The sequence below is a fragment of the Mesoplodon densirostris genome, chromosome 5, assembly GCF_025265405.1.
Source record: "Mesoplodon densirostris isolate mMesDen1 chromosome 5, mMesDen1 primary haplotype, whole genome shotgun sequence".
NCBI classification, from domain to species: domain Eukaryota; kingdom Metazoa; phylum Chordata; class Mammalia; order Artiodactyla; family Ziphiidae; genus Mesoplodon; species Mesoplodon densirostris.
The window spans coordinates 107,079,223-107,097,397 of NC_082665.1; the positions used below are offsets into that span (position 1 = coordinate 107,079,223).

The window sequence follows — 18,175 nt, forward strand, 5'->3', positions numbered from 1 at the left end:
CTCAAGCCTGACTCACACTTCTACTGTGGACTGCCCGCGATTCCCCAAATAAACAGGCTCTTTCTGGCCCCTTTAGCTTTGCTAATAAAGTTTATGGAATATTCTTCTCACCTTCTTTGTGTCCTTGAGGACTAATCTTAAATAGCATATCCATGAAACCTTCTCCAATTGTCACTGCTAGAAAAATACCTTGCCCTCCTCTAATTCCCACTACATGTTTCAGCTCTCCTAAGACACCTTCTACCAAATGGTATGTACATACATCACCTCCCCTATATAAGTTCCTTGACGGAAAGAACAATATCTTAACTTCTTAAATCCCTTTCAATCTGCTCAATATATATTTGTGGAATAATAAGAATTGTAATAATCAAATGTCTGCTCTACTGTGTACATTTTTAAAATGTGCATTTTAACCACAGTGACTTTAATACTCACAGTAATTCTGCAAGGTAGAATTTTAGCTTCAATTTTTAGATGAGGAAACTGATGCTCAAAGATGTTAAACAGGGCTTCCCTGGTGGCGCAGTGGTTGAGAGTCCGCCTGCCGAGGTAGGGGACACGGGTTCGTGCCCTGGTCCGGGAAGATCCCACATGCTGCGGAGCGGCTGGGCCCGTGAGCCATGGCCGCTGAGCCTGCATGTCCGGAGCCTGTGCTCCACAACGGGAGAGGCCACAACAGTGAGAGGCCTGCGTACAGCAAAAAAAAAAAAAAAAAAAAAAAGATGTTAAACAACTTGCCTAAGGTCCAGCTAGAGGCAGGATCAGAAGTCAAATCCTATCCTCTCTGCCTCTAAAGTGTAAAGCCCAGTTGCTGTGTTTCACTTATTTTTTAGAAAAGTTTTTGTTAGTTGTTACCTTTGTTTTATTAACTTGGATACTTAACATTTTTCATCCAACTGTGTGCTATTCTCTCCACTCTGAAAGTGTAGGTGCATCATGGTTATGCCATTCATTCCAAACCCTTGTCCCTCAAGCTGGAATCTTCAGCTTGGCCCCTGTGGATCTATATCTGTTATTTATTGGGCATTTACTCTCTGCCAAACAATTAGTAATAAATATGGTTAAGGGCATGGGCTCTGAAGACAGGTTTAAATCTAGACTCCTCCATCTACAGCTTTGAGTGTGGGCAAGTTACAACCTATCTATGCTTCAGTTTCTTCCTCTGTAAAATGAACATAATAAAAGTCACCTAAGGTTATGGTGAGAATTAGATGAATTAAATACACATAAACTGCTTAAATGAGTGTGCACTAATTAATGTTACCTCTTATTTTCACATGCTTATCTCACTTAACATCACACCGACCCTATCAGGTAGAAATTATTATCTTAAATTGCAGTAAGGAGCCTGCTATACAGATATAAATTGAGGACTGTTTGATACTAAAATCATGTTTTTAACCACTGTGCTACACAGCCAGAGAGACAGATGCTATTTGTGGACATTTTTCAGGCTTTTAAAATTTGGTAAATCTATGAACAAGAAGACAGTGAACAACTTTGGTCTCCAGTGCAAGTCTGGAGAGAAAGTGAGAGCATCATTCTGTGTAGGAAGAGGAGCCATCCTTAGCCCTGATCACACTAAAGTCAGGAAAGCAGGGCTTCAGCACTCACTGCTGTGTGACATCCTCCCCACACCCTCCCCTGGTCTTATTTCTCTCATCTGTAGATGAGGGGTTGCACTGGCCATCTCCAAGAGCCTTTTGGCTCTCTTGCAGTTTCCCAGCAAAGCCAGGGTATTATCTGCTGAATGCCAGCACCATCTGGCGGCCGTGGGCCATAACCCAAGCCCATTCTTCCCACTGCCACCCGGTGGCCACTAATGCCACAATAAGTTTGCATGGCATTTCGAATTAAAACACAAAAACCAAAAAACAGTGATACATTCATACACGTTATCTTTAGAACAACCTGATAAGATAGGTAGGGCAGGTGTTTGTACTCCCTTTTACCAACAGGAAACTGGTGTGCAAAGAGGTTAGGTGAAAGGCATGGAGTCATGGCAAGCTGGTTGGGTGTCAGAGCCTGGTTTAAAAGTTTCTGAGGGCCTCCCTGGTGGCGCAGTGATTGAGAGTCCGCCTGCCGATGCAGGGGACGCGGGTTCGTGCCCCGATCCCGGAGGATCCCACGTGCCGCTGAGCGGCTGGGCCCGCGAGCCATGGCCGCGGAGCCTGTGTGTCCGGAGCCTGTGCTCCGCAACGGGAGAGGCCACAGCAGTGAGAGGCCCGCGTACAGCAAAAAAAAAAAAAAAAAAGTTTCTGAGATATTAAGCTACCTCTGAAACAGTTCTAGTAGGTATTATTGAGAACGAACCAAGTGCAAGATGCTTCACATTTCATTTAGTCTGATACTGAGTATCAATGATACTCCGTGAAGTTAAATAATTCACTCAGCATAGGGTATAGCAAAGGTAGGATTTGAACTCAGATTCTACAACTCTACCCAAAGATATTTCTCCTCCTTGTCCTCAATGCCTGGGGCTGGCACACAGAACAACCAAGTCTACTCTCCAGAATCCTGTAATTCCTCTTCAGAACTGAGTCCCTAAGTTTTAGCTGGGCTGACAGTCACCCAGAATAGAGACTACATTACCCAGCCTCCCTTGCAGCTAGATGTGGGTGGAACTGGTGTAGTCAATTTTAAGAAAGAGTCTGTGAAGGGAGTGGGCATAACCTTCTTTGCTGACAGTTTCTAAAGTGGCTGCCAGTGATCCCACTTCCTGGAAATCACACTCTTGTGTAATTCTCTCCCCTTCGGTGTGGTCTGGAGCTAGTGCTTCTAACAAATAGACCGTAGCAAAAAATGATGGGAAGTCACTTCCAAGATCAGCTTACAGAAGACTGTGACTTCTGTCTTGCTCACATTCTTGATGTCTCTTCTTGCCTGCTCAGATGAAACAAGTTGCCATGTTGTGGGTGGCCTTTTGGAGAAGCCCATGGGACAAGGAACTAAGGCCCTTGGTCCAACGGCCAGCAGGGAAGCAAATCCTGCCAATAACCATGTGAGTGAGCTTGGAAGCAGATCCTTCCCAATTTGAGCCTTGAGATGTCACAGCCTGAGCCAACACCTCGGTGGCAGACTTGTGACAGACCCTGAGCCAAATGGCCTGGCTAAGCCATGCCTGGATTCCTGAAACTGTTAGATAATATATGTTGCTGTTTTAGGCCTCTAATTTTTGGAGTAGTTACACAAACAATAGATAGCTTACATACCTTCTTCCTTCCTTTTCTCTTCCTTGCTAGTTGGAAGGTGGATGTGATGTTTGGAGCAGACTACTTGGACCAGGAGATAGACTTGGGAATTGAGCCCCACCCCCCCAACCCCAACCCATGGAGGAAAAATGAGAAAGAAGGAGTCTGGGGCCTGACACAGTGGAACATTACTATTGTTTTGAATTTTCTTTCATTTTCAGCAGAACTCAACTCTTCCCTTTCTGTGTTAAAGAGGTATGTGTCATTTTGTGTAAGCAAGGCTATCCCCAGGCAAAATGATGAAATAGGTGAAATTTGCATTTGATGCCCTTGTTGTTTCTGCATCTTCTCTACTCTTTTCTTGCTCTTTCCCTTGTCTGATACCCAGTCCAAGTCTTCAGTGACGGCTTAGCGTCCCCTTTATACACCAGATCCCAACCCCCAACCTCCCTCTCCACCCTCTTTTTGCTATTAAGTTCCAGCAGGGCTCCCATGATGCCACTTCTCCCTTCAAAAGCCTGATAAATGCATGCTTATTTGCTTGCAGGAGTATAGGAGGAGTGGCAGGGGTGGGGCTGGAAGACAAAATACTCTTAAGTAGATTTCAAATGATGGCATTTCTGGAATTGTGAATTTATCAGAAAGATATTTTTAAATAGTGAGATCTTTCTCTCAACCAAGTACACATGGGCTGCTCTGTACTCTAAGGCTGAAGGGAAAGAGAATGTGTGAAGGCACTAGGATGAATGGGTGAATGAAAAGTGAAAGGTAACCTCTTGTCAAGAATACAAAATGGTAGAGAATATAGATCTTATTTCCTTGATGACTTTGGGGAGCAATTTATGATTCCTGAGTCCCCTACCAGTCCCCCACCCTCATTCTTTATTCATTGCCATTCTAGTAATACTTGGATATAAAATTTGATTCTCACTAAAGCTTAGAAGAATTTGGCCTTTTGAGCTCTCATAATTTATTTCTCTTATGGGTCTTAATAAATATTGCATTTTTAATTGTTTCTTCCTAGCTACGGGTCAGGGAGTATTTCTCATATCTGTGTTTCTGGCACCAAGCATGGTGCCTGGCACATAGTAGGCACTCAATACATGCTTGTGTATGCATAAGGGGGGGTTCTTTATTTCTTGGGAAGCATCCTCAGGTCAGTGTACATGATACCCCACCACACACAAATATAAACTGTTATTGCAGAATTCATTCATTTATTTAATAAAAAATTATGGAGCACTTACCATATGCCAAGTACTGTTCTAGATGTTAAGGATAAAAACATAAATGAAACAGATGAAAATCTCCACTCTCATGGTGCTTATATACTAGTGGGGAAGGCAGAAACTTAAGAGATAAATAAGTAAAATATACAGCATTTTGGAGGATGGTAAGTACTATGGAAGACAATAAAGTCTGAAAGGGTGGTGAGGGAGTCCTGGGGGAAAGAGGGGTGGTCTGTGGGAGAGTCAGATGTGCTCCCCAGATATCCTGAGTATTCCCCTACACTTCCTGGCTTCCATTGTGGTAAAGCAGGGCCAGGTGGCTGGTGTTGGCCAATGGACTGAGAGCAGAAGTGGTACATATTTTCAGGCCAAGGCAGTTTAGAGCTAGTAAACATTTTCCGTCTTCCTGCCTCAGAGAACTTAGAAGCCATGAGTTCAACAAAGAGTGTCACCAGATGGGAAGAACCTTGGTCCCTGAGTCCTGGATGGAGGAGAGTACTTCACCCCCATCTGCTTTGCATTTGTTGCCCTAACACAGTGGCATTTGAACAAAGTCCCGAAGAAGCTGAGGGAGTGAGCCATGTGGTTACCTTGGGGAAAGAGCATTCCAGGCACAGGGAACCTGAGAATGACATCTGGACCAGCTTGAGTAACTTACAGATAACCAATTTCACTTCTCTCCAGCTGTCTTGGGTGCTCTGACCCACTAAGAACCCTGTACATCAGGTTCCTTTTTTAAAAAGGAAAAGAGGCCAATTTATTTTGTGATTGTGAGCAAAGAAAGAAATGGCACAACTATTCACCTCCTAGTCTCTTTCTCTCATTCTCAGGCCCCAGATATTTTTTCCTTCAGGATAAATGTGGCTTACTCTGGATACAATGTAATAGCAATGTCTGGACCATGCTCTCCATCCCTCCTGCCTTGGGGAAAGCTGGAAGAGTTGTGTTGGATATCAGGACCTCATCTTTCTGCAGCATTCCTTCAGTGGTGCTCCCCTTCTAGCTCCTGGCCATCGGCCCGCCCTCACTGATTCCCACGCCCCAAGGCTCCTACATTGCATGTGGGGCCTTTTTCTTATGGGTTTAATTTCTCTTAAGACCACTTCACAGAGGTTCCATTTTAATTGCTAACTGCTCAACTGCTTTGTCTTACTTAAAAAGACAAGTTTAATAAAGCCAAAAATTCTTCTGTCTAGGTCTTAATGACCTGTGCAAAATTAACTTTGACGAATGGTACATTTTAAGCCAAAACATACTCTCTGAACCCTAAACATAGTATAGCTTTTGGTGCTCTTTCCAAAGGCAAGCAAATCATAACAATATTCTGTGTAGAAAAATCCAATATATAAGCTGACACCACTTTTACCTTTTTCTTCTCTTTTTTTAATCCCAATGCCTATATTTACATAACAACAAATGAAATTTTAAGAAAACTCTAATACCAGTGTTTCTCAAACTTAAATAATGTTCAGGTTCCTTGTAAGGGAAAAAGAGTCTCATGGATCTCTAGAGTTGGCTTAAATTATTTTTTTATGATGTTGCATACACGTATATGTATATGTGTATATATGTAAACACAAAACTAAGGAAAAGATTCATTTTTATAAATTTTATGCATCTATAAAACCAAAACAAATTTATAAAGTAAATACAAACAGAACTATCAAATGGGGAAATTAAAATTTACAATGTTGATTTAATATAAGGAATGGTGTTTTGCTGAAACCAAATTGCCCCTCACAACATAAATATTTTACTGACTGCAATAGCACAGACCTGTTTAACCACATACTTTGTGATGACTCAGTTCTCCCACTAACCTTTGTTTGTATGGTACACCACAATATAATTTGGCTATAACTTGGTGTGACCACATCATTTGTTTTTTAAGTCCCTCTGTGTTTTTTTTCTCATACATCTGCAACAATTCACTTAGTGCTATTTGCCAATCACAAGTCCAAACAGAGGCAGTGAAATTGCATTCCCAGAATAACTATAAAGGGTTGATAAATTCATAAAGAGATTCCACCCCACTAGTAATCCAATACAAATTAAAATTAGAGCCACTTCCACTATCAAACGGGCAAAGCTTTTTAAAAGGATAAAATAAATGCTGGTGGGTATGTGTGATGGGCACCCTTGAACACTTTTGGTGAGAATGAAAACTGGCCTGAGTTTTCTGGAAAGCAATTTGGCAGTAGGTATTCACAGACTTAAGAGCTTTCCAAGCATTTGAATCAGTAATTTCACTTACAGGTTTTTATCCTAGGGGAATAATTTTGAAATGTGGGCAAAGATTTCTGTATAAAGATATTCATGGGCTTCCCTGGTGGCGCAGTGGTTGAGAGTCCGCCTGCCGATGCAGGGGACACGGGTTCGTGCCCCGATCCCGGAGGATCCCACGTGCCGCGGAGCGGCTGGGCCCGCGAGCCATGGCCGCGGAGCCTGTGTGTCCGGAGCCTGTGCTCCGCAACGGGAGAGGCCACAGCAGTGAGAGGCCCGCGTACAGCAAAAAAAAAAAAAAAAAAAAAAAAAAAAAAAAAAAAAAGATATTCATGGCCCTGTTCCTGTTAACAGTGAAAAATAGGAACCCCCCTAATGTCCAAAAATAATGACATCAACTATATTATCAACAATTATGTAGGAATTTCAAATATTTATGAACAATTTGAATAACAGTATATAATTTTCAAGATCTAACATTGAGAAATAATGCCATTTGCAGCAACACGTATGGACCTAGAGATTATTATACTAAGAGAAGTAAGTCAGAAAGGGAAAGACAAATACCATATGATATCACTTATATGTATAATCTAAAATATGACACAAATGAACATATCTATGAAACAAAAACAAACTCACAGACATAGAGAACAGACTTGTAGTTGCCGTGGGGAAGGGAAGGATTGGGAGTTTGGGATTAGCAGACTCAAACTATTATATACAGAATGGATAAACAACAAGGTCCTGCTGTATAGCACAGGGAACTATATTCAATATCCTGTGATAAACCATAATGGAAAAGAGTATGAAAAATAATATATATATAAGTGAATCACTTTGCTGTACAGCAGAAGTTAACACAACATTGTAAATCAACTGTACTTCTATAAAATTAAAAAAAACAAACAAAAATATATAACATTGAGGAAAAAATAAAAAGCAGGGTACAGTACTATATTTTCTATATAGTTCTATTATATAAAAAATATAAATATGCAAAGTAAAAGACCCAACGAAAATAAGCCAAAACGATCAGTGCTTTTTTTCCTGAAATGTGGGTAATTTATGCTTTACTTTTTATATTTCCTGATTCTTTCAAGTTTTCAATAATAAGTATACAACAGTTTCATTTTTTTAATTAACATAAACAGCCCTATAAAGGACAGCATGTCAGTTGGACCATGCTAAAACACTCCTGACTGTGAGTTGGAATTGCTTCGCTACAACATCTATCCACAGGTCCCAGGTCTACTTTCTAGAGTTACATAGAGTAAGTCTACAACTGCTGCAGAGATATTTCAAGGTCAGTTAGCAACCTTCCCCACCTCCCACCTCCATAACCCAGCTCCCCCCACTTCTGTCAATTTCCTCTCTGCCTAACACTTTCAGCTGTTCTCTGTCAGGGTTTCCGATTTCACCAGCCTGCTTACCTTGCTCCAGACAGGCTCCTGTTTAATAAGTTTCCTCTAAAAATGTGATATTCAGAACTAAAGACAGGTCTCCAGAATTCTAAAGTACAGCTACAGTTATGCCACTCCTCTGCTTAAGGACTTCCAAAGGCTCTTACCAGAAGATCAGACCCTCCAGCTTGGCATTAATGCCCTCCTGGATCTGGTTCCAGCCTTTTGTACTTCTAACACACTCTACACCAGTGCTTTCAAGCTATGGGTTGCTATGTATTAGTGTCATGAAATCAATTTTTTAACCAGCATCAAAAAAAAAAAAAAAGTAGAATAGAATAGAAAATACCAAGTTGCATTGCACATACTAAAGACAATGTCACAGGGTGTACACACACACACACACACACACACACACACACACGGTTACTAGGTCATAGCTGAAATGTATTTCTTACTGTGAGTGATGATCAAAAAATTTGAAAGACACTGCCCATGTCAGAGCCACATAAGGCCAGCAGCTTGTCTCCAATCTTGCTTTGTACTGCCTTTAATCCCACTGTTCCCTCAGCTAGGAATTCTCCCTGCTCTCTGCCTACTGAAATCCTTCAGCGTCCTAATAAGACAGCACATCCTCCCTGAAGTGTTCCCCATTTTCCCTCATGTGTGAGCCTGAAATGATGATCTCATACCTTTCTTATAGCCCTCAAAACAGCCTGCCTTGTACTGTAGCTTTGTCTGTACACTGAGTTCTTAGAGTACCTGGAGGGCAGGGCTGTGTCTTACCCACCTTTGGATCCTTCAAAGACCCAGAAGTATAGTGAACCGAATTGATGCTCAATAAATGTCTCCCCAACTGAATATTTTCTCTATCTCCTTCCAGGAACATTTTCTGGTGTGCTTCCTCCTTCTATTTTCTTGACCATAGGCCCCAGTAGGCATAAGATCTGTGTCCTGGGGCCCACGTTATCTACAGTGGTGCCTCTAAAAACCAGTCTGTCCTGAAAGTGTTCATCTTTCTTGAGGAGGAATAAGAGAAATAAACATATTTCTATCCATTTTAAAGATCTCTCCTTTATTTGAGAGCGTATCTCTCCTATACTTTTGCTGTTAAGATGTATTTTTATGGAGCAATGTTGACGGTAAATTAGAAAATAATAGTTGATTTCTAGTGTGTGTATGCTAATTGTCTTTATTTGGCAAAATAAAATGGTAATTCGTCTTTAAAAAGATTAAAATTAAAAATTACTGGTTGCAAACTCCAAAAGCTTGGGAATCAACTACCCTTTCTGGGCTGGCTGAAGATAGGTTCACTTTCTTAAATGCTAGATAAATTCACTGACATAGGGCTGGAGGAGGGTTTCTCTTCTCATCTCACGGACTACTATTTATTGGTCTACTCTCCTCCTCTGACGTTTCCACTCTCCGGTTCCTAACGATGTTAATCACGGCAGAAGTCCCTGGGATGAGACAGTGTATCTCTGGCCCTTTAAATGGGGGCGTGGTGTAGAGGGGCGGACCGCCCAGGAGAGACCGGGTGAGAAGAGGAAAGCGGAAGCATAGGCACCGGGTAGATACTGCGCGTGCGTGGGGCTAGAGCAGGGGGCGGGTCACGTGGGCTGGGGGTCCTGGGCTGGAAAGGATGAGAGCTCAGGTAATGAATCTCCGGAGAGCGGGCCAACGGGGTGGGCGCAGGGGTGGGGGCCTGTACCCGGGGCGGGAGGAGTACGCGTGCCGGGTCCTTGAGCCTCGGCCCTTTCCCCCGCGCGACAGCGGGCCTTGGAGTGGCTGACCGAGCGGCCCCTGATGGGCTAACTGGACCAGGGCCCACCGTCCGGGCGGGGTTGACTCTGGGGCGGAGGAGAGTGTCCTGTGTTTGGCCTGGAACTGGGTTAGGCAGTTTCCACTTGTTGGTTCCAAAGAATGTGAAGCTGAGGTGCAGGTGCACCCGCTTCCTCAGATTGTGAGACTTGGAGGCCGGTAATCACTCCTCTCCCGCAGCGGAGCAGGTGTGTAGCCCGCCTTTGGGGTCTGGAGCGCAGGTGTAGGCTCTTCCATCCCTCGAGGCCTGGGATAAGTGTGCTTCCCGAGTGTGAGGCAGAAGCTTAGATGGGGTGTCCATCTAAGGATTGGTGCGCACCCTGTGAGGCTCGGTGCAGTTTCTCTCTGCTTGCAAAGTGTGCCCCAGAGTGAGGGCAGCAGGGGACACTTGAGGCCATTCCTGTGTCCTGGTTAGTTCTCCAAGTGTGGTACTTGGGGAAGGAGTGGTGGGGCAGATGGAAACAGCTGCCTAAAATGTTTGGGTGTGTTTCAAAGGAGGAAACGTGGGATGAAGTAGTATCAGTGAGAAAGGTTTCATGGCTACGGGTGGTCAGGAACTGCTGGGGAGCCTTCTGCAAACAGGCATGCCTCCTTCATACCCTGCTAATATTAGATTAATACTAGAATGGTCAGGAAGGCTGTGTCCTCTACCACACTCCCCGACCCACAGCAAACAAACCAAACATGGTAACTTCTGGGGCCAATGTCTCCAGATGTCTGCGATTAGGAGATAAATTAAGTATCAGGTGTGTGTTTCAAGTATCTCTAATATAAATGGGGATGGAGGCTCTACATATGTTTGTGTAAGATATGGGTTTGCTCATGGTTAAATTTAAGAAGAGTAGCTACTGAAATCTCTGTCAGTAGCTGGTGTGTTCCATAGAATGCAGAATAACGATAAATGGGAGAAAAAATTCTGGTTGAACTATTGGCTTCGTATGTCAAAGAGACATATGTGAGGAAATTTTTTCCAGAGGTCAAGGGAATAGTATGTTGATTATCCTTTATACATTTCCTTTGTACCTGGACCAGCGTCAGCAGATGGATGTTTTCTGTCTTCCAGAATATTGGGACCTCTTGGTGATTTTTTCAACTCTTTCCCGCCCTTTCATAGACATATCAACCATTGTGGCACCAAATGTCAGTTATGTATGTGAATGAAAAGTAAGGCCTTTTGAACTTAAGTATGTTTAACTTTTGTTCATAGTTTTCACAGAGTTTAGATAACATCTCTTAACCTACAGCTTCGGGTGTCATCTGTATATATTTGTAAGAACAAACTGTTCTATTCTTGAATGAATCTTGAATTAATGTGTGAATTATCTTCATTCTGTATAACAGCCTTTGTGTTACGTCATCCAAGCTTAAGCACCCTAGAGAGAAATCTCCTACCTCTAATATTTATAAGTTTCAGGGAAGGACACTGATTGGCCAGATTGGATGCAAGAATGTCATGTGCTTATTCTTCTGGCCAAGCAGAGAGGGTATTTGATTGGCAGCACCACCAAAATTACACGGTTGAAGTGGAGGAGGAGCAGTCTTCCAAAGGAAAGATGGGTCTGTTTCTGAAGTCCATGAGTAAGGGTGAAACTTGAGCACCCTCAAAAAGTACCTTGAAAATTGAGCACCCCGGGAAGGAGTCATGTTGGAGACTGATCTCTCAGGAAGTCCATCACGGCCAGTTTTTGCTCCATGTTGGAACAGTGTGCTGTGTGTTACTTTGAGCACAGGTGAAACAGATTGCCGTGTATGAGGCATGTGAGAAGTGAGACCAAAAGGCCAGTGGATACCCACCCCCTCCCCCCATGCATGCTCTGAAGCTTGTAGTTATTGAGTGGAGTGGTATGCAGAGTCCCTGGCTCTGTGTGAATCATTTCTTTTTTTCTCTTTCCATTTGCCATAGATAATGGTTGAATTCCTATAAATTGAATGAACATATGATACATTTTCACTGTTTTCATCTTGACCTATAGGCTGAATTAATGTAAAAGAACACAAAATATTTGAAATTGTGGAGTTTGTGTCATGTCATATATGAGTGAAATGATCATTTAAAAAAATCAATGTTAGGGATTAAAAAAAACCTCATTTAGATGCAAAGAGGGGAACTTGCAAGGTGGGAGGCTTTTGGGGGCAGAATGACTAACCATATCTTATTTTGAATGACCAGAACTGCTGTTTAAGGCTCTGGAAGCCAGTGATGCAGTGTTGCTTGGCTGCTTACCTAGGGAGGGAGGGTGGGTGGTTAGGTGGATGGATTGGTGGGGTGAATAGCTACTATGTAATTAGGCACTGGGAATACAGTGATTAAAAAAGGGAGATATGATCTTTGTTTTCCTGGAACCTACATTCCAGTTAAGGGAAGGGAATGGAGGTTCAGACATGAAAAAATGATTGCAATGTGGTAAGTGTGATAAAAGGAGAACAATGTTATAGGTGCTTATTAACCAGGAACCTAGTTTAGTTGAGCAGGACAAAAAGAAGCTTTTTTGAGGAAGCAGAGTTTTAGCTGATATCTGAAGGATGAATATGATCATCTGTAGTTGACAGTCCAGATTACATAAAGGTAGAACTCAATTATAACTTGGTTTATTATGGCATAGATTCCTGCATGCTATGAGTCAAATAATATCATCTGAAGCTTAACAATTACAGGTAATAAAACTGGTATATTTAGGGCTTCCCTGGTGGCACAGTGGTTGAGAGTCCGCCTGCCGATGCAGGGGACACGGTTTTGTGCCCCGGTCCGGGAAGATCCCACATGCCGCAGAGCGGCTATGCCCGTGAGCCATGGCCGCTGAGCCTGTGCTCCGCAACGGGAGAGGCCACAACAGTGAGAGGCCCGCGTACTGCAAAAAAACAAAAAACAAACTGGTATGTTTAATTTGCAACACAGGTGTTATTCCTATCTTCCAATTCTTGTGTTGATCAGCAGATATTTATTGAATGTCTACCTAGCTATGCAAGTCAGTGAGCCCAGTGATGTGGCGTATACAGAAACACCTGGCCCCATTTCTGTTATGCAGCTGGGGAGAAAAGATGTAGTTACATGGTAAGTTAACTAATGAATCAATATAAGGAAAGTGCCAAGCTGCTGTTCTAAAGAAGACATGCATTCTGGATTCAGAGGATGTTTAGGGAAGGAAGGTTCCCAGAAGGAAGGATGGAAAGAAGGGATTTAGATAAATGGAAGGAAAAGGAAAGGGAAGGTGAATTAGTGTGAGCAGACATGGAGGGAAAGTGGTAGCTATTCTTTTTTTGGGGGGGCTGCATTGTGTCTTCGTTGCTGCGTGCGGGCTTTATCTAGTTGCTGGGAGCGGGGGCTGCTCTTGGTTGCGGTGCGCGGGCTTCTCATCACGGTGGCTTCTCTTGTGGAGCACGGGCTCTAGGCGCACAGGCTTCAGTAGTTGTGGCACATGGGCTTAGTTGCTCTGCGGCATGTGGGATCTTCCCGGACCAGGGATCGAACCCGTGTGTCCCTTGCATTAGCAGGTGGATTCTCAACCACTGAGCCACCAGGGAAGTCCTCGAAGTTATTCTTGAAGGACTCTGAATACAAATAATAAGTTTAATCATAAAGGAACTGTTATTCTGCCTGGAATGGCTTAGAATTTGGAATTTTATCCTGTAGGCATTGGGGAGCTGTTAAAAAAGAGTCCATTTACCAGAGAAAGATAATAGAAAACAAATAGAAGTTAATTCTCTATTACATTTTTCTTCACAAAACAAACCACAAGAAGATAAAACAAAACAAAGAAATGGGAAGAAGAGAAATACTTGGATTGGGAAGACCAGAAACAAAGTTGACGTGTAAAATTGCTTTCATATCATGATTTTGTGATATCTTTCGGGGGATATAGTATATTTAAAAAAAACAAATTTGATTTGATTTCAGTGTAATGTGAAAACTGTCTCATATAACACTTTTGGGAGGAAGAGAATGTCAGTGAATAAATAGGATCCTGGAACTTGAGAACAGTTGGGAATGTCTGCCAAGGTTAAAAAAACTGGTGGAAGAGTTCCTCATTTACCTGGCCTAATATAGGTCACATTCTAGAGTCTTATTCAGTTGGCCAGTTTTGTAATGGGGTCATTGCTGTTTATATGGTACACATCTTTTTTAAAAAAATTTTTTAGATGGTCCTTGAATCTTTTATTCATTGGTCGGGAGTAATTAAGAGGGAGTAGCCTTGGGAACTGTCGGATGTCAGACGATCTTTGGTTGGAACTATTAAAGTATTAGTTTATGAGCACTCAGAAACGGACAGCATACTGGGTAATCATGATTCTGTGATATGCATTTTCTGTTAGGTTAATCTGATATCATGTAACTATTGTGTAGTCTGAAGGTACTCTCTGGCATGGCGTCCCCTTAAGAACTGTAAAACCACTAGATCTCAGGATGGTTGGGTGAAAACTAGTTATAGAATTGTATCTTGAGAGGAAATTATCAGTAGTTCATTTCTTTGTACTGGGATAGCACTTAAGTGATATCTGAAGGCAGTATCTGTGTCGAGTGTGTAATATCAAGCATCATATATTAAGCATTTCATCATTGGTCTGTATATTGGAAGAGTTTGATCAATAAATATTTGGGCAACACCAGGTGACAAGGGAGGGGTTAGTATTTCAGAATGTTGGCGATGTGGCCAGAAACAAATTAATTGAAGTTGTTAGTGTATTTGTTTCCTGTTCCTGCTGTAACAAATTATCACAAATTTACTGGCTCAAAAAAACAGATTTATTATTTTACAATTCTGTAGTGCACAAGTCCTGCACTGGTCTTACTAGGCTAAAATCGAACTGTGGCAGGGCTGGGGTCCTTCTGGAGACTCTAGGAGAGAGTCCATTTCCTTGTCTCTTGCAGTTTCTGGAGACTGCCTAAATTTCTTGGCTCCTGGCACCTTTCCTCCATCTTCAAAGCCTGCAACATAGCATTTCTCTGACCCTGCTTCTGTTGTCACATCTCTTCCTCTGACACTCTCTTCTGCCCCTTTCTTCAACTTTTAAAGACTCTGTGGTTATGTTGGGCCCATCTGGGTAATCCAGGACAATCTCCCCAACTCAAGATACTAATTTAATCACATCTACAAAGTTCCTTTTGACGTGTAAGGTAACATAGTCTGGGGATTAGGATGGGCATCGTTGGATACTATTATTCTGCCTACCACAGGCAGATTCAGGCACAGCTCAATTTCAGAAGCTGCTCTAGTGAACTCTCCTTCTCAAAAAAAAATCTGAACTTTTGATTCAGTAAGTCTATTTGGGTTTGAAAAATTTGCTAACATAAAGAAATAACTCCTGGTAAGTGACAAAAGAGGAAGTTGATGTACAAAAAGGCATAATTTTAGAATGAGTTAATAGTATAATTAAAAGTTTTTATTAAGTGTCTCTGATGCTCTGCTGGGGCCTGTACTAGTCTTAGACAAAACCCCTACCATTCAGCTTATGAGGAAACTTCTAATATGGCATCAGAAGTATATCCTTCTGGTAAGGTAGCCTTCTGATATGCTTAGCCCTGGCTAGATTTTTACAAAAGTACCAGATCTTGTTTCAGGGTCTTTAACTTTAGAAGAATTTGGAAATCTTGAGGAAATTTTAAATTTCTTGAAAACCTAAACTGTGTCCAGTCATTATTCTAAGTGCTTTACAGTCATTATATCATTTATTCTTCACAGTAACTCTGCAAAATAGGTAGTTGCGTTCTTAAGAGTCAGGACTCTCAATTGTAAGTGACCCCCACCTCCCCCCCCCGAAAAAAAGAAAAATTGGGAGAGTACGTTGGCTTATGTTGCCAAAATGCCAGAATGCTGTGGCCAGAGCTAACATCATAAAAGACTGGAACCTGGAGCCTGAATGAGATCAGGACACTCGTTCCTCCTCGTCTCTGCTTCTGTTTGTAGATTGCTTTCATTCTTGCTAGAGAATTTGTACCTAGAATGTAAATTCTGTTGATAGAGGCAGATCCCCAGTGACAGATGCATAATAGATGTTTAGTTGATACGTGTTGAATAAATGACCTCCTTTTTTGCAGAACAGGATGGAGTGGAGGGTGGGGAATATTGCTCAGCCTTATTATTAATTGTTTAAAGAACAGTGGAAATGACTCTTCCATACCAGTTCCATTTTAGTGAATCCTGGTGAAGGACCCTGGCTATATTGTGCAATCTCTGTTACCAGGGGCTTTTTGATTGGCAGCCTCTACAAGAACCACATGGTTTGAAGGAGGCTTTCCCAGAACAAGAGGTGATGCTCTGGGCAAACAGCACAAATGGCCACAATATTTCATCTTACAGATGTAGAAATAGAGGGGCTCAGAAAGGGTAGACAAATTGACCAAGGTCATAGATAGGAATTGGTAAACCCCGATTCAAATATGGTTTTAATTGACTCTTTGGTTTATGTTCTTTCCAGTTTGCTGCCACATCACACTAATAGGAGCTCGGTGAAGTGAAGGTTGGAAATGAAGTAGGGTAGCATGGCAGGATGATGTTATTTTTTCAGAAAATGCTTGATTTCTTGAAACTTCTTCAGTGCAGTATTGGTGTTCACAGATGCTGAGCTGTTCTGAGAACCTTTCATTAACTCCAGATAGAAGATATAAAAAGAACCAGGAAAAAATTGTTTTCCTTTCTGAGTTATTTTGGGGACACAAGTATGAAGGATGAAACATTTTAGGTTATTGAATCATTTAAAGTTTTTGTTCTTGTTATGTGGTCTTTTCCACTATTTAAAAAAATGTGTAAGAATAAAACTTAACTGTACTCAGGAAACACTGAATGTGAATTTGTGCATACTTGCAAACATTCCTTGACTAATTGAAATCATTTTTGCTAAGTGTTACAAATAAGAGTGAACTTTATTAAGAAGTAATTTGTCATGAGCCAATTCAGTCTCCTTTGAAGAAGGGCTTGTAAACGCTAATATTGCTCCTGCCTTTGGCTCATTGCAAAAGGAGAAGTACATTTAGTACCCGAGATTGGAAAGATGCTTTCAAATGTTGCCAGTTACAGAGTGCCCTCAGTTATGTCTTCTAGGAATGTAGTTGATAGCATGTGTTTGTAGGACAGAGCGTTAGAGTCTGTCTTCTGCAACATGTGAAAGGAATTAGTCTGTTTGGTAATGTACCAAATGTACTAGCTAGAAAAGTTGCTTTCAGCTCTTGAAAAATCAGTCTTCATGAGTCTGCATGTCTTTCTTATGCATAGTAGATATTCATTTTTAAAAATATGATAAAAATAAATATTGAAGGAAGTGAAATTCATTTTAAGTGTACTAAAAAAAATGACCATAACCAGATAAAACTGTTAGTGAGTTTTGGGCATATTATTTTATTTTATTTTTTAACTTATTATTATTATCATACAAATGTGAGCAGGCACTCTTCCCACACTCACATTGTATCATGAGTGCATTTTTAAAAAAAATAATTTTATTTATTTTAGGCTGCGTTGGGCCTCTATTGCACGTGGGCTTTCTCTAGTTGTGGTGAGCGGGGGCTACTCTTCATTGCGGTGCACGTGCTTCTCATTGTGGTGGCTTCTCTTGTTGTGAAGCACAGGCCCTAGAGCGCATGGGCTTCAGCAGTTGTGGCGCACGGGCTCAGTAGTTGTGGCTTGCGGGCTCTAGAGCACAGGCTCAGTAGTTGTGGGGCATGGGCTTAGTTGCTCCGCGGCATGTGGGATCTTCCTGGACCAGGCCTCGAACCTGTGTGCCCTGCGTTGGCAGGCGGATTCTTAACCTCTGCGCCACCAGGGAAGTCCCTGGGCATGTTATTTTAAAAAGAACAATAACAACAACTAATTCTCAACTCCCTTAAAAAAAATTAATTCTTTCACTGGCTCAGAGGTTGTCAGCCTTTTTTTCTGCCTTCACTTCAGTAAGGAATAAGAGTACGAGAAGTTCGTTTCGTGGGGAAGTTTGGTGGTGGTGGTGATTATGCCCTCTGCGGGCAGTATGTAGTTTGAAAAAGGTTTCTACTGAGAATTACTGCTAGTTGTTGGGTACTGTGGAAAACACCTAGTCTAGAAAACAAAATGACCTTTGTTTTTATCATCATCATTACTATGGCATTGTTTCTATTTTCATATGTTTGCTTCTTTATTCTAAACAGGAAGAGCTAAGTGATGGACTTTTTAAAGTTTGGTTACTTGTAGCCTAATTATAACACAAACTAAAAACATTTAAGGGCAAATTTAATCGTTAAACTTATAATTTTTTCCCCCCAAATATTTTTAGTTTTCTAGAAATTTTGAAGACAGCTGTTTTCTAGACAGCTTTTTAAGTAAACCAGATTATCTGTTTC

General features: G+C 41.7%; 1 protein-coding gene across 4 annotated transcripts in view; it reads left to right on the top strand.

Annotated features, from left to right (window-relative positions):
• The first annotated feature begins 9,590 nt into the window (after positions 1 to 9,590).
• Positions 9,591 to 18,175, top strand: part of VPS8 (VPS8 subunit of CORVET complex) — a 293,886-nt gene continuing 285,301 nt past the window's right edge. For 3 of the 4 annotated variants that reach the window (XM_060099244.1, XM_060099247.1, XM_060099246.1), the window contains exon 1: positions 9,618 to 9,703. The gene's annotated coding sequence lies outside the window, so the exon portion shown is untranslated. Of the gene's footprint in view, positions 9,704 to 18,175 lie in introns of all 4 variants that reach the window. The other variant, XM_060099245.1, reaches the window with a different exon arrangement.